Source organism: Mastigoproctus giganteus, unplaced genomic scaffold, assembly GCF_048544385.1.
Source record: "Mastigoproctus giganteus isolate SK-2022 unplaced genomic scaffold, ASM4854438v1 scaffold_15, whole genome shotgun sequence".
Lineage (NCBI taxonomy): Eukaryota > Metazoa > Arthropoda > Arachnida > Uropygi > Thelyphonidae > Mastigoproctus > Mastigoproctus giganteus.
In genome coordinates, this window is record NW_028328292.1 from 2,962,224 (window position 1) to 2,976,676 (window position 14,453).

Consider the following 14,453-nt stretch of genomic DNA (forward strand, 5'->3'; position numbering starts at 1 on the left):
ATAACATTGACCATAATTGTATAACGTACAATTATAATTACTAACTATGCAAATTTACAATGGAGAAATCTATTTTTTGTACTTGATTTGGTCCCTTCTCCATTTCACTGTTATAATATAGTTGGTTACAAAGAATTCATATCTTTTTGGAAATATATACACAGAAGCAATTGGAAAACAGGACTGATTATTGGACAAATGCTGGTGCTGTCATCTACCAGAAGTAAACACAAAATGAAAGAGTGATTGTTCTTCAAGCACCACAGTCAAGGTCAGAAGAAATTATCACGATTTCAGAATGTAGTCTGGGCTGAACTGCACATCTCTCCTGTGTCTGTATTGTGGAGGGACAATGGAAAAAAGAGTAAACATCAAGTTTTGGGTTTGATTGAGCAAAAGTGCCATGGAAATGTTTCATATGACAAAGCAAGTGTATGGAGAGAACTGTCTGTCTTATGAATGTGTGTTCGAGTGGCATAAACGTTTCACCAATGGAAGAGCTGGAAGACGACAAACATTCAAGCCTAGCAAAAAATGGTTCAAATGCCAGAGTTGAATAGAAAGGTGTGGGAAATAATTACTAGTGACTGATGTGCAATGTTCCAGATGATTTTAGAAGATCTGTGTGCTAATAAAGAAACCATTCGACAAATAATAACCCAGGATTTGAAGAAAGTGAAGGTCTGTGTGTGGTCTGTTCTGTATATGTTAACAGGTGATTAATGGCAGGCATGAATTGAACACTGCAGAGAACTGATTGAGGCTGCTGAAATGCAGCTTCCTGAATTTGGTTGTTATGGGTAACGAGACGTGGTGTTTTCAGTATGACCCCACAGTGAAGCAACAAAATGCAGAGTGGAATTTGGCTAACTCTCCCAAAGCCAAAAAAGTTCATCAAGAAAAGTCAAAAATCAAAACCATGCTCACCACTTTCTAGGATAGCAAGGAAATTGTGCACAAAAGAGTTTGTGTTCAATGGCCAAAGTGTCACTGCTGCCTATTATCTGTATGTTTTTAGTCATTTGTTGCAGAGAATCCATCACGTGGCCTCAGTATGGAGCAGATGGAAGTTAGTTCCTCTTGCACGACAATGCACCAAGCCACAAGGCTCTCTTTGTTTTTGAGTTTTGGCTATCAAAAAAGTGAGAGTACTGTCACACTCACTGTACTCACCAGACATAGCCCTCCTTTTTGCAACTTCATTTTGTTCCTGAAGTCAAGGAACCACTGAAAGATGTCGACATCATTCAAAGAGCTGTGATCAGGGTTGGCTCCAAAATTTGTAGGTCCCTGTTCAAGAATTACTTGCAGGCCCTGGGATCTTGTGCAATACTTATACAGAGTGTTTTTGTAATAGTGATTTTTTATTTTATTTTATTTTTTTAAATTTTACAGTAACTAAGAAATAATTAAATAATTTTATATTATACTGAACAAAAATTTTAAATTCAAATAATATTTAATACATTAATGAACATTATTGTTTAACAATTGCAGTCATCTCATAAAAATAGGAACATGAATAAATAATCATCATCATCATCATCATCAGCCATTTTCAATCCACTGCAGGATGAACTTTCCAGTTCCTTCTGTTTTGAGCACTGGCCATCCATTTACTACCCAAAAACTTATGAATTTCATCTATCCATCTCCGCCTTTGTCTTCCAGGTTTTCTTCTAGCTCCTCTTGGGTACCATTCTGTTATTTTTTTAGTCCATCTGTCATCATGTCTTTGAGCTATGTGTCCTGCCCAAGACCATTTTAGTTCCTTAGTTTTGATAAGAATGTCCTTTACTTGAGTTTGCTGCCTAATCCATGTGTTTCTCTTCTTATCTAACAGTCTGATTCCCAATATAATTCGTTCCATTCTTTGCTGTATAGTTCTCAGCTTCTCTTCCATTCTTTTGGTGAGTTCCCAAGTTTCACTTCCATAAGTCATGGTGGGGAGTATACATTGGTTCATTATTTTACGTTTCAGACAAACTGGGATATTGCTCTTCAGTATGTGACTATATTTCCTGAATGCTATCCATCCAAAATTTATTCTTCTCTTGACTTCCAGCCATTTATCATTATTACAGCTAATAACTTGTCCCAGATAAGTATATGACTCCACCTTTTCAATTACTGCTCCTTCAATCATTATTTCCCTTTCTGTGGCATACTTGTTCATCATTACTTTTGTTTTAGCCATATTCATCTTTAGTCCAAAATCCTTACTAACTGTGCATAACTGATTAAGATTTTCCTCTAATTCTTTGGGATCGTGGCTTATGACCACAATGTCATCTGCAAATCGTGAATGGTTTAGGTACTCTCCGTTCATACTGACTCCTTTCTGCGACCAGTCTAATCTTCTCAAAGCTTCCTCAAGGGCAGCAGTAAACAGCTTCGGAGATATTGTGTCTCCTTGTCGAACTCCTTCCTCGATTTTAAATTTCCTACTGTCTTTGTCTAGTCTAATAAAGCAGGTAGCACTCTCATATATTTTCTTCAAAATCATAATATATGGGGTATCTATGCCTTGTCTTTCCAGTGCCCGAAATATTGCCTTATGCTGTATGGAGTCAAATGCCTTTCATAATCCACAAATGCCAGGCATAATGGTGTTTTATATTCATTTGCTTTCTCCATTAGCTGTGATATTACGTGAAGGTGATCCATAGTTGAGAATACTGTCCTAAAGCCAGCTTGCTGTTTCGGTTGATTCTCATCAAGTATTCTTTCTAATCTGTTAGTAATGACCCTTGTGAACAACTTGTAGATGTGGGATAACAAGCTAATTGGTCTATAATTTCCAATTTCTGATTTATCTCCTTTCTTATGCAGCAAAACTATGATTGCATTATTCCACTGCTTAGGCATCACACCTTTTCTAATGCACTTTGTGAAGAGCCTTGCCAGTTTTTGTGTTATGTCTCTTCCTCCCAATTTTAACAACTCTACAGTAACTTCATCTTCCCCTGGGGCTTTCTGATTCTTCATTTTCTTCAATGCATGTTCTACCTCATCAGGATGAATATCAGGTATGTCGTATGTGTTGCTACTTTGCAATCCATCTTCCCCACTGCTGGCATCATTCCTTCGCTCCTAGTATAATTCTCTATAGTAGTCTTCTGCTATTTGAATCATGCCTTCTCTGCTGTTTATAAGTACACCATCGCTATTCTTCAGTTTCAGCTAATGTATTTATTGTAGTTTATTAATGCTCTGTGTAACAGAAATAAATTGTCGCATTATGAATCCAGAGCGCGTAGGCCTGTTTTCTTATATTCTTCAGTTTCAGTATCATTTGTCTTTCTGTATTGCTGCTCATGGCTGCTGATTTAAATCCTTTGTTTTCCCTTAATGCTTGTTCTACTTCTCTTGTGTTAAATCTTCTTATGTCCCCTCTGAATCTCTTTTAATGGCTTTGCATAACTCAGTATACTCAATTTTTTCCCTGTCAGTGTTTTTCTTGCTCTTCATTTGTCGTCTTCGGTTCATCATGACAAGTGTTTCTTGACTAATTTTTTCTTCTTTGGATTTCTTTTTCCCTATAGGTTTCTTGGGCTTTATCACTTTCAGAAAGTTGTAATATTGCTCATCGATATCTTTGTCCTGAGCAGTCTGCAGAAGCTCAAACTTGTTCTTAATTTCCAGTACATCTGCTTTTTCTCCTCCTCTGTTATCTCAAAGACCTTTGTATTATTTACTCGAGTCAGTTTTTTCCTTTCCTTTCCTACATCTATATCAAGTGTACATCTTACCATTCTGTGATCACTTCCAACATTTACCTTATTCAGGACGGTAACATCATTCACAATATATCTTCTGTTAGTGAGGATGAAGTCGATTTCATTAGTTGTTAATCCATTTGGACTCTTCCATGTCCACTTTCTGTTCACCCTTTTCTTGAAAAAAAGTGTTCATTACTGATAGTCCTTGAGATTCTGCAAATTCCACAAGTCTTTCACCTCTTTTATTTCTTTCACCAATTCCAAAATTTCCTATAGTTCCTCTTTCTGCCCTCTTTTGCCTTTTTCCAACCTTAGCATTGAGGTCCCCCATAATAATAGTGTAGTGGGTTTTCTGCTCATCAAGAAGACTCTTAATTTCGGTGTACATTTTTTCAATCTCTTCATCATCATGGCTTGATGTTCGTGCATAAATCATTATAATCTTTAACTTGTACTTCTTAGAAATCTTGAGTATGAGTCTTGACATCCTTGATGATTTACTTTTGAATTCCAAAATGTTATTTTTAAAATCTTTATGGACCAGAAACCCAACTCCACCTTCAATCCTTTCACTGTTTCCATTGGTGTACAGCAGATTTCCACTTGATAAACTTATAAGTGATTCATTTCTTCTTCTTGTTTCAGCCAAACCGATGATATTCCAATTCACATTTTCTAATTCCTTTTCCAGCTCTAATCTCCTGTCTTCACAGATGAGTGATCTTACGTTATAACAGGCCAAGTTCAGTTTCCGTGCATGGCAGCCTGGTCGTACCCAGAGATTCTTAGTACCCTCTGCTTCCACTCTGATCCTCTTGCTGCCGTAAGAGGGAGAGTGAAAGCTGCTGGGGACTGAGGGTCATTTGCTTTGTTGTGCTGTCATATGCTGGAGGGTTTGGTCTTTTCCTCTTCACGCTGGCCAGGCATCTTGAAGGGAACCACTCTGCAAGTTCGTTGCCACGTAAGTGACGTAACAGGGCTTACCATCGAGAAGGTGTGCATGAGTGGATTTTAGGGAGGCAGGCCAACCAGACTTCTCCTAAATCTTCTGTAATAAAGAGATATTGGATCCATCAGTGTTTTAGGCTGAGTGTCTGATAACACACGGGATACGTTCCCGTCTAAGCCCCTTAGAGGGGCTTAAAGGGAAACAGGTAAGACAGAACAGGTAATAAATAATAATAGGAACCAATAATCACATACATCACACAAACAATAGAGATATTATTGAAAGTGAGTATAACATAAAAATTACATTTTTAAATAATGTTCTATGTTCGATATCAAATGAAACACACACACATTGAGAATGAAGTATACGCTCTACTTCTAGCAATTTTCAAGTCAACTCGTGCAAGATCTCTTGGAGTGACGATAATATGGGTAAGACGGCGGTAGGCTTGTTGATTGAAATGTTGGAAAAAATGCAGATGATATTATTATTTAGACCATTTGAGTGTGGGACCCTGTTATGGCTGGCCATGGGTGTGATGAGAACATTGACAAGTATATCAGTTGTTTCAGTTGCTTCATGATCGTAGCATGCAGTGTGTGATATGGGAGGAAGTTACTTTGAATAAACCTCAGGGGCTCACATCTAGTGAGTATGGGCTTGGCACACCCAGGGTCCTGAGCTGGATATCATCATTAATCTCTTCTTTTCTTGGTGATTCTCTTCTACTTCTCTCTCTCTCTCTCTCTCTCTCTCTCTCTCTCTCTCTCTCTCTCTCTCTCTCTCTCTCTCTCTCTCTCTCTCTCTCTCTCAGGGTAATTCAGAATTTTTTTTTTTTGGCTGGTGCAGCATAAGCCTCAGGCTTCCTTGCACCATATGGCTAATAATAATAATAAATAATAATAAAACCAAGTTTAGTTTACTCATAAATGGGATCGTTATTTTTTCCTAGCATCAGTCTCATTTTCCAATTGCCACACTGTTTAGATGTACTTTGTCTTTTTTCTTTTCACAAAAAAATAGTAAATTCATAAATTCCTATTGTCTTATCAACCTATATTCTTATATTTGTGTTATATGTATACTCACATTATATGTAGGTGCCTCCGTAGCCAGGTGGGCAGGAGCAGTAGTGCGTAACACATGCTTCTTGATTAGACCGGGGTTCGAGCCCATGACCACCAAATATGGAGGATGTGGAAAGGTCAGTGAATGACCACCACATATCCCCAGAGCAATATGGCCTTAGTTGCTAATGCTCCTAAAAAACCAAATAACAATCAATAACATTATATGTATAATGTTATTGTTTGTTTGTATTATATGTATACTTATACTATGCGTGTTATGTTTTTATTATATGTTTATTCCTATTGTTTCATAAACTTCTGTTTTGAGACCTGCAGAGTATATCAGTCCCGAATCAGATGTTTACAAACCGTATCCACTCATTATTCATTTTATCAGATTTTATAAGTTCATGAGGCAGTAAGAATTTCCATCACTAATTTCTTGGTTGTAATATGTTTATAACATGGTCTCATGCTACTATAGTATGTAGAACAATTGCTACATTGAGTAACTCTGTATTATTTTGAATATACTGGGTCTGAAAAGAGAAGCCCATTCGCCCAATGTTTTATCAGGTTTTAAGATTACGAGACAATAGCATATCCATCACCAAATTCTCAGGTATAATATGTTTATAACTTGATGGTCTTGTGCTACTATATGTAAACAAATGCTACAGTGAGTAACCCATTTCTCATATTCAGCTGTTACCTGTCTTATTATTTCAAACTTGGCACATCTCGAAACAAAAGTACATTCTCTCAGTGTTTTATTAGGTTTTATGTTTATGAGACAATAGAAATTTCCATTGCTGATTTCTCAAGTCTGATACATTTATAACCTAATTGTCTTATCCTGGTATAATATGCAGAACAAATGCTACATTGAGCAACCCATTGTATTATTTCAAACAAATTAAAAAAGGTGGGTCTTGAAACAGAAGCATATTTGCTTCTGTAGGAATTTCTTTTGCTAATTTTTCAGGTCTTGTTGCATTTCATAATGATGATGTCATGTTCTGATTGTTTATATGCATCTTTAGTCATAAAATATAATTTTCCTCTAAGCTGTAATAATTCAGGCAGTTGTTCAGAAATATGTTTCCCGATAGTGAGAGAGCAAGAAAAAGTACATTTATGGAAGGACAAAAACAAAAGGCATTGTTAGTGAAATTGCATGGATGAGGAAAGAAGATATAGTGATGGCTTTCAAAAATTCCATTTTAATTGCTACACGTGGTGGTAATCAGTGATTTCAAGCTTTATTCCATTGTGTTGACCATTCAGAATAAAAAAAAAACTTCATCAAATCCAAAGCAACCTGTTCTCAGTGCCAGCAATGGTAGCCAGTTTTACAGCTTTACATTTGGCATCTCCTGAACAACCTGAAAGCATTTGGGATTTCTTTATGAAACTGTGTGGCACTTGATCTTGATAATAATAGTAGTAGTAGTGGCATGTGATGCAAGAAAGCAAGTGTATGAGCTTATGCAGCATCAGCCAAAAAAAAATCGCACCATACCCTCCAAATGCCTGTCCAGTTCCTCCTTAAATTTATTCAACCTATCAACTTCCACAACGATGGATGGAAGTTTGTTCCAGCAATTAACCACCCGCTGGCTAAAGGCAAATTTCTGCACATCTATTCTACATCTGTCCTTTGAATTTATTTGAATTTATACAAGCCTTCCAAAAAATCAACAATATCATAATATCCGACAGTGACATATTAGCGTCCTTCAACGTCACATCCCTTTATACCAATGTCCACATACCATTCGCCCTACAAGCTCTACGTGAGTTTCTAGCAGCCGATGACACCTTAACAGAACGTGCCTCTCTCTCCATAGACCACATCCTTGAACTCACTACACTTTTATTAGATGCCAGATACTTCAGATTTAACAATAAAATTTTTCAACAAATATTTGGCTTACCGATGGGCTTAGGTATCTCGGCCCCCTTGTCTGAAATTTACCTGATAGCCATCGAGACCAAATTCTACACCCCTTTCCCTCTGAATTAAAATTATACGTATGCTACGCTGATGACATCCTTGTAATAGGCAATAGACCTAGCATCGGCAATCTCTTTTCAAAACTTAATTCTGTACACGACAGGCTTAAATTTACCCTTGAAATATTGGACTAAACAACCAGATCAATTTTCTCAATCTCACCATTTACATAACAGGCACAAAACTAAGTACAAAAATTTTCAGGAAAAACACACATATCGGTAAATAATTACATTTCACTTCACATCCCCCTTAACACTAAAAAAGCCGTCTTATACAACTAAATCTACAATGCTCTAAAATTTAGCTCTGCACAAAAAGACCTATGCAACAAAATCCAATATCTCACCGATAAATTCATAGCCAAAGATTACTCCATCAACTTATCTTACATACAATTGCCATCGCCAAAAATAAAATTATTAACCCGATCAGACATAACAATAATACAAACATCTGCATAGTCCTCCCCTATCACAGTGAACCAGTAGAACAGTTCCAGCGTATATTCAACGATACTGATATCTCTCTTGTCTTTTCCGCTTACAGTAAACTCGGATCTATCTTCAGCTCTTACAAAGACACACATAAATATCCTACCAGCGATCTTAATAATATAATATACCTTATTAATTGCCAGCCAAACTGCGACACCTGTTACATTGGAAGCACTACTACAAAATATGGCTCATAAAAAACCTCTAACACCCGTGCATATTACCACCACTACAGTCTTACGACTAACCAAACCGTTACAGAACTCACAACTGACACTCAAACCCATAACCACACCCCTCTTATCGATTCTGCCATTTCTATTATTAAACTCAAATCCAGCTATAGGATTCTTCAATAAGAAGCACTAGCCATCGAGTGGTATTGACACCATTCCAATCTTAAAGTCTTAAACACTAAACTTCCCTTCAACCTTTCACCGATTTGGAACCTCTCACGGTTGAGGTTACCGCATGTTAAAAAGTGCATCACGGAAGTATAAAAATTTTCTTAAATATCGCGCGTTCTCTACTCCCTCAATTGCCAACTGAAGACGTTGTCCAATGAAAGTCCCCGTAATGACTATTGCCCCACTATATTATTTATTTAATTTCAACTATTTTTCCCTACTTTAATGACAACCAAGGATTAGATGTGTACACAGCTGCTTCCTTGCGTCTATTCTAATTTCTGAAATAACACTTTATTTTTGCCCCTCCCTTAGTCTTTTTAACTCAACTGTTCAACCTAAATATTAACCAACCATTTCTAATTAAACCATGCAGATTTATTCAAGGTGAGTACCGCTTTTTTAAGCATTTGCTATTTTATTATTTTTTCTGCTTAAATAAGATATTTTATTTGTGGAACTTAACTTTGTATTGCTTGTCTCATCTCGGTGTTATACTTGTGCATCAGCATGACAGTTTACTGTAGCCTTGCTATAATTAGTATTATTATTTGGCATCTCCTGAACAACCTGAAAGCATTTGGGATTTCTTTATGAAACTGTGTGGCACTTGATCTTGATAAAGCACCTGTTATGGTAGGCTTAAAACCTACTACTGCAAGATGTTAAAAGAGGAGATTGAACACTTGGTGGTAGTAGGCTATCCTTGTCATCTTATTCATTTATATTTTTTCTGCTAAATAAGATATTTTATTTGTGGAACTTAACTTTGTATTGCTTGTCTCATCTCAGTGTTATACTTGTGCATCAGCATGACAGTTTACTGTAACTTTGCTATAATTAGTATTATTGAAAATGTATATTTTCATATATATTCTCATTTGACAGATAAATTAGAGATTCTGCATATTGCTGATCCAAGAATAGTTCTGGATAATTATCATATCCATTTTCTATAGAGATCTGATGATTTTTCATCTGAAATGGTTTGATCTCCATCCTACAGATTAGTTTGACAGACTTCAGGCAGCAGCTAAACAGTTATTTTTTTTTTAATGATAACCTGTGCCTACAAACAAGTCATGTCTGTTTTGTTTATGACAGAGGTTGTTCACCTTTTTCAAACTTTGGTTCTTATCAGAAGGATATAGTGAGGATGTTTTACCGATTCTTGCTTTTGTTTTACTATCTGATATTCCATTCTCATTCAGTGAAAATATGGAAATCATTGATTGATTGGAGAGCTTAGTGTTGTTTTGTCCTTAGCTGAATAGGAAATAGTTTATGGAAGTACTGACATTCTCTTTAGCCTAATATAGGTTCAGTCTGTGAATGAATAACACTGAGTATCACAGGAATGATAAAGTTGTGAGATTTTAATTTGGAATACCACTTTCTTGAATACATTTTTATCTAATTTAAATATAGGTATTTTGATAAATGTTTTGTATGCTGTGGCTCACATCTCATGAGTATGGGCTTGGCACACCCAGGATCCTGAGCTGGATATCATCATTCTTGTTTTTGGTGATTCCCTCCTACTTCTTTCTCTCTCTCAATCTCTCTCTCTCTCTCTCTCTCTCTCTCTCTCTCTCTCTCTCTCTCTCTCTCTCTCTCTCTCTCACTCTCTCTCTCTCTCTCTCAGGGTACTCAAAATATTTTGGCTGGTGCAGCATAAGCCTGAGGCTTCCTTGCACCATATGGCTAATAATAATAATAATAATAAATACAGTCAGTCGTCGTATAACACATGTTTGCACTACATGAATTCGATCATACACGATTTATAAATAGGGAAACAATATCTTATATAACACGAAACGAATTCGCTTATGCACGATTCGCCTTTTTGTTTACAAGAAATGGCAGTCGAACGTAGAATCACCCCAACCGAACAACATGATAGGAATGAAGAGAAGATTCTGAAAATGTATTTATGTTTTTTATATCAGTGAAGGGGAAACATATTTCATAACGTAAAAACCAACACAATTCCAGCAATTGGTATAATCGCAAATGCAATTAGATCAAGTTTACTACCAGTTTATAACAGATTCCACTAGCAGAAACGCAACTGGAAATTGTTTTTATTGTTTTATGGTAGTAACCCCTAGAAATGTGCTTTAGTAAAATGTGAGGTGTTAATAGTGTTTCTCCGTCTTTACGGTGTTGTTTATTCAGTTGCTACACGCGCGCAGCTTTGTTTATGTGTATCAAGTGTGCCTCCTCATATTGTAATTGTGCTTTATTCCCTAAAAATGAGTAAAATACTTTAAAAGGTGTGAAAAGGAAGCGTCCTGGTGAAGACACCGCAGATTCAGAGAGAAAAAGAAAAGCAATATCGATAAATAGAGGCGGACTGGGTCAAATATTCTTACCCGGGGAAATTTATAGTGGCCTCATACTATGGTTTATGACCAAAATCACACTGGCCTCCGCCCCACCGGGGGTTTCCCCGGTAAGGCTTATGGCCAGTCTGCCTCTGTCGATAGAGAAAAAATATGAAATTGTGAAACGCTTTGAGCGAAATGAAAGACCATGTCATATTGCACGTGCTACAGACCTAAATGAGGCAACACCGAGAATTACAAAGAATGCAGAGAAAATAAAAACAACTTTCATAGCAGGAACAACTCAAAGTGTAATTAAAATCCATTAGATTAAGGCACAAAGAATTGGAAGAGATGGAACAGGTGTCATCTGTTTCGATAGAAAATCAAACAAAAAACATGTTTGCTTACGATAGAAGCAAAAGCATTAGCAATATTTTATTACGTAATAGTCGTAATAAAATACGTAAGTATTTTATTACGATTATTTATTGTTTGGTAATGTTTTGGTTACAAATATGTGTTCAATCTTGGGTGGTCGGCACCTAACCCTATTTTTCCCATAGGGCCTGTTGTTTATATTGCACGATTTTGCATTGCACGAGGGTTTCTAGGAACACAACTATCGTGCTATACGAGGACTGACTGTATATGCTGTCACAAAATGACAATTTGTGACTTTTGTTGTCTAATATGTTCAAAATTTAAGGAACAAACACAGAAACATAAATAAATCAAACACCTTTTATTAGTTATGATAAAAAAAAAAAACATTAGTGAGAAATTGGTTTTATGGGTCTTAACAAATATATGAAGATGGTACATCAATAATACATGGAAAAATACTCTGATAAGCTGTATGACCTTTGTGGGTAGTAGTACACTTGTGACAATGAATTCTCATGCTGAGAATGAGATTTTTTCATTGGTATTGGAGGTATCAATGTGAATTTATACCTCCAGTACTGATTTCTTGTATAAAGACTGATGCAAGCTCAGTGAGATTTCTTTGGAGGCAGAGTAGGAACCTGTGAATGGCAATTCTCATGCTTAGAGTGTCCCAGGCATGCTGTATCAGATTAAAATCTGAGAGGTCTGGTTGGCCGTTCCATATGGACTGTACTTTCTTGCTGAAGGTGTTGTTTTCTATGAGGTCTCTGTGAGGACATGCATTATCTCTCTGTACATAAAAAAGTTTTCCTCCTAGTGATATTTATTCGAGCCAATGGGAGAAGAGGGCGAGGCAATTATGTCACTACAAATGCAATTAATTATTGACAACTGCCTCCATAATTGATGTTCCATTGTAACTTAACTAGTACAGGTCACTGTACTTAACAAGTACAGGTCACTGTTGAACAAAAGCCGAGAATTAGGGTTGAAATTGAAAGTGTCTGCAATTCTGCCCAGACACGATAGGAGGGAGTATATGATGAGAGCCTTGTCGATCAATTCGGCCCTGGAAAGATTGTGCAAGGCTCAAGGGGTAGAATTTTTTTCAGCCTGGACTGTACTTGTTAACAGGAGAGATTGTTTCTACAGGGATGGGATACACTTAAATAGAAAGGGTGCAAGAATATTTGCTGATGCTATCGAGGCAGTGTTAGGTGGGTCGGAAAACTGCTAGCTTGGGGGGAGACAAAGACCAATAGATTGACAGTAGCCACTGGCAGAGATGAAAGAGATTCTTGCACTGCTTCTATTAGAATGAGCAGAAGCCTGAAAAACAAGATGCATGATATTTCAGAGACTGCTGGGAGCCATTGCGGTACAAGTAAACACATGGGTTGTGTTAGGGTAGCTAAGAATAGAAACAGGTGCAGGTATACTTGCGTGTACACCAATGCTAGGAGTTTAGTAAATAAATTTGATGAATTTGAGATATTGCTCAAAACATCAAAGGCAGATATTGTTGGGATATCAGAGACGTGGTGTCACACAGATATAAGGGATGCAGAACTGCAATTTGGGGAGTACAACGTCTACAGAAAGGATAGACAGGATAGGAAGGGGGGGAGGGGTTATGCTATTAGTTAAGAAACACATAAAAACCAAGGAAGTGAAGCCAGTCAACATCGCTGGACAGTGCAGTGTTGAGTCAGTTTGGTGTGACATAAGCATTGGGATCAAAATTGAGAGTAGGAGTGTGCTATAGGCCTAATGACTCTGATGAGTATAAGAAGAAACTGTACAGGGAAATAGAGTGGGCCAGTAAATCAGAGAGTCTTATAATGGGAGATTTTAATTTCCCAGATATTGACTGGAATTTGGGGGCTGGTCACTCACACACTAGCAGGGCTTTTGTGGATTTATTGGATGATTGTTTTCTACATCAGCATGTTCGGGAGGCAACTAGAGGGAGTAATACTCTTGATTTGATTATCAGCAGTGATTCTTCATGCATTAAGAATCTGCAGATAAATGAACCACTAGGTGGCAGTGATCACAGTGTGCTGAAGTGGGATTTACTCAAAGAGGTAATTACCATTAGGGGTAAAGGGAAGGGTTATTGCATCCATAAAGGCAACTACGATGGACTGAGACAGTATTTAAATTCTATACAGTGGGACCAACTGAAGGTGTTACTAACAGCAAATTCAAAATGGGAAGCATTCAAAGAACTTATCTTGGAAGCTACTAGGCTTTACATACCAACTAAGAAATATTGTTCAAGGTTTTTTTTTTTTTTTTTTTTATGAGAACCCCAAACACGAGAGGTATTAGAACCTATAGTACTTAGTACCGTGCTTGGGTTGGAGGTTGAGAAGACGAAAGAAGATATTTGTTGACATTGGACTTGAACTTCTGTAGATTGTAATTTTCAGGAAATACGTATGAAGGAAGGTTGTTCCAGAAAACGGCAGTTGAATGAACAAATGAGGAAGATGAAAAGTTGGTTCTGTGGGTTTGAAGTTGGACAGTAAATGGATGTTGGCTGGTGGCGGCACGTGTTCGGACTTTTTTGAAAGAGAGAGCGGGAATTATAGAAGCCAATTCAGAAGAACAGTACCCATGGAAGTATCTGTAGAAGAGGCATGCAGCAGAAACAGTACGTCTATGAGAAAGCGAGTGGAGAGACTCTGTTAGAGATGAATCATTAATTAACCTAACTGCCCTCTTCTGTATGGAATCAAGAAGCCTGAGAGAGGTTTTGGGGGCACCACCCCAGATGTGGGAACAATATTCCATGGCAGGGCGGATTTGCGATTTATACAGAGTGAGCAGCTGTTTGGAAGAGTTAGTTAGTTAGTTAGTTATTTGGTTTTTAGGAGCATTAGCAACTAAGGCCATATTGCTCCGGGATATGCGGTGGTCATTCCCTGACCTTTCCACATCCTCCGTATTTGGTGGCGACGGGCTCGAACCCCGGTCTAATCAAGAAGCCTGTGCTATGCACTGCTGCTCCTTCCCACCTGGCTACGGAGGCGCCTTGTTTGGAAGAAAAGTAACGCCGAGAG

The 14,453-nt window shown here is 37.4% G+C and overlaps 1 protein-coding gene across 2 annotated transcripts in view; it reads left to right on the forward strand.

The window, feature by feature from the left end:
* The window catches only part of LOC150074911 (cytoplasmic dynein 2 intermediate chain 1), a 466,509-nt gene that overhangs the window by 27,205 nt on the left and 424,851 nt on the right, over positions 1 to 14,453 (forward strand). The gene's annotated exons all lie outside the window — the stretch shown is intronic.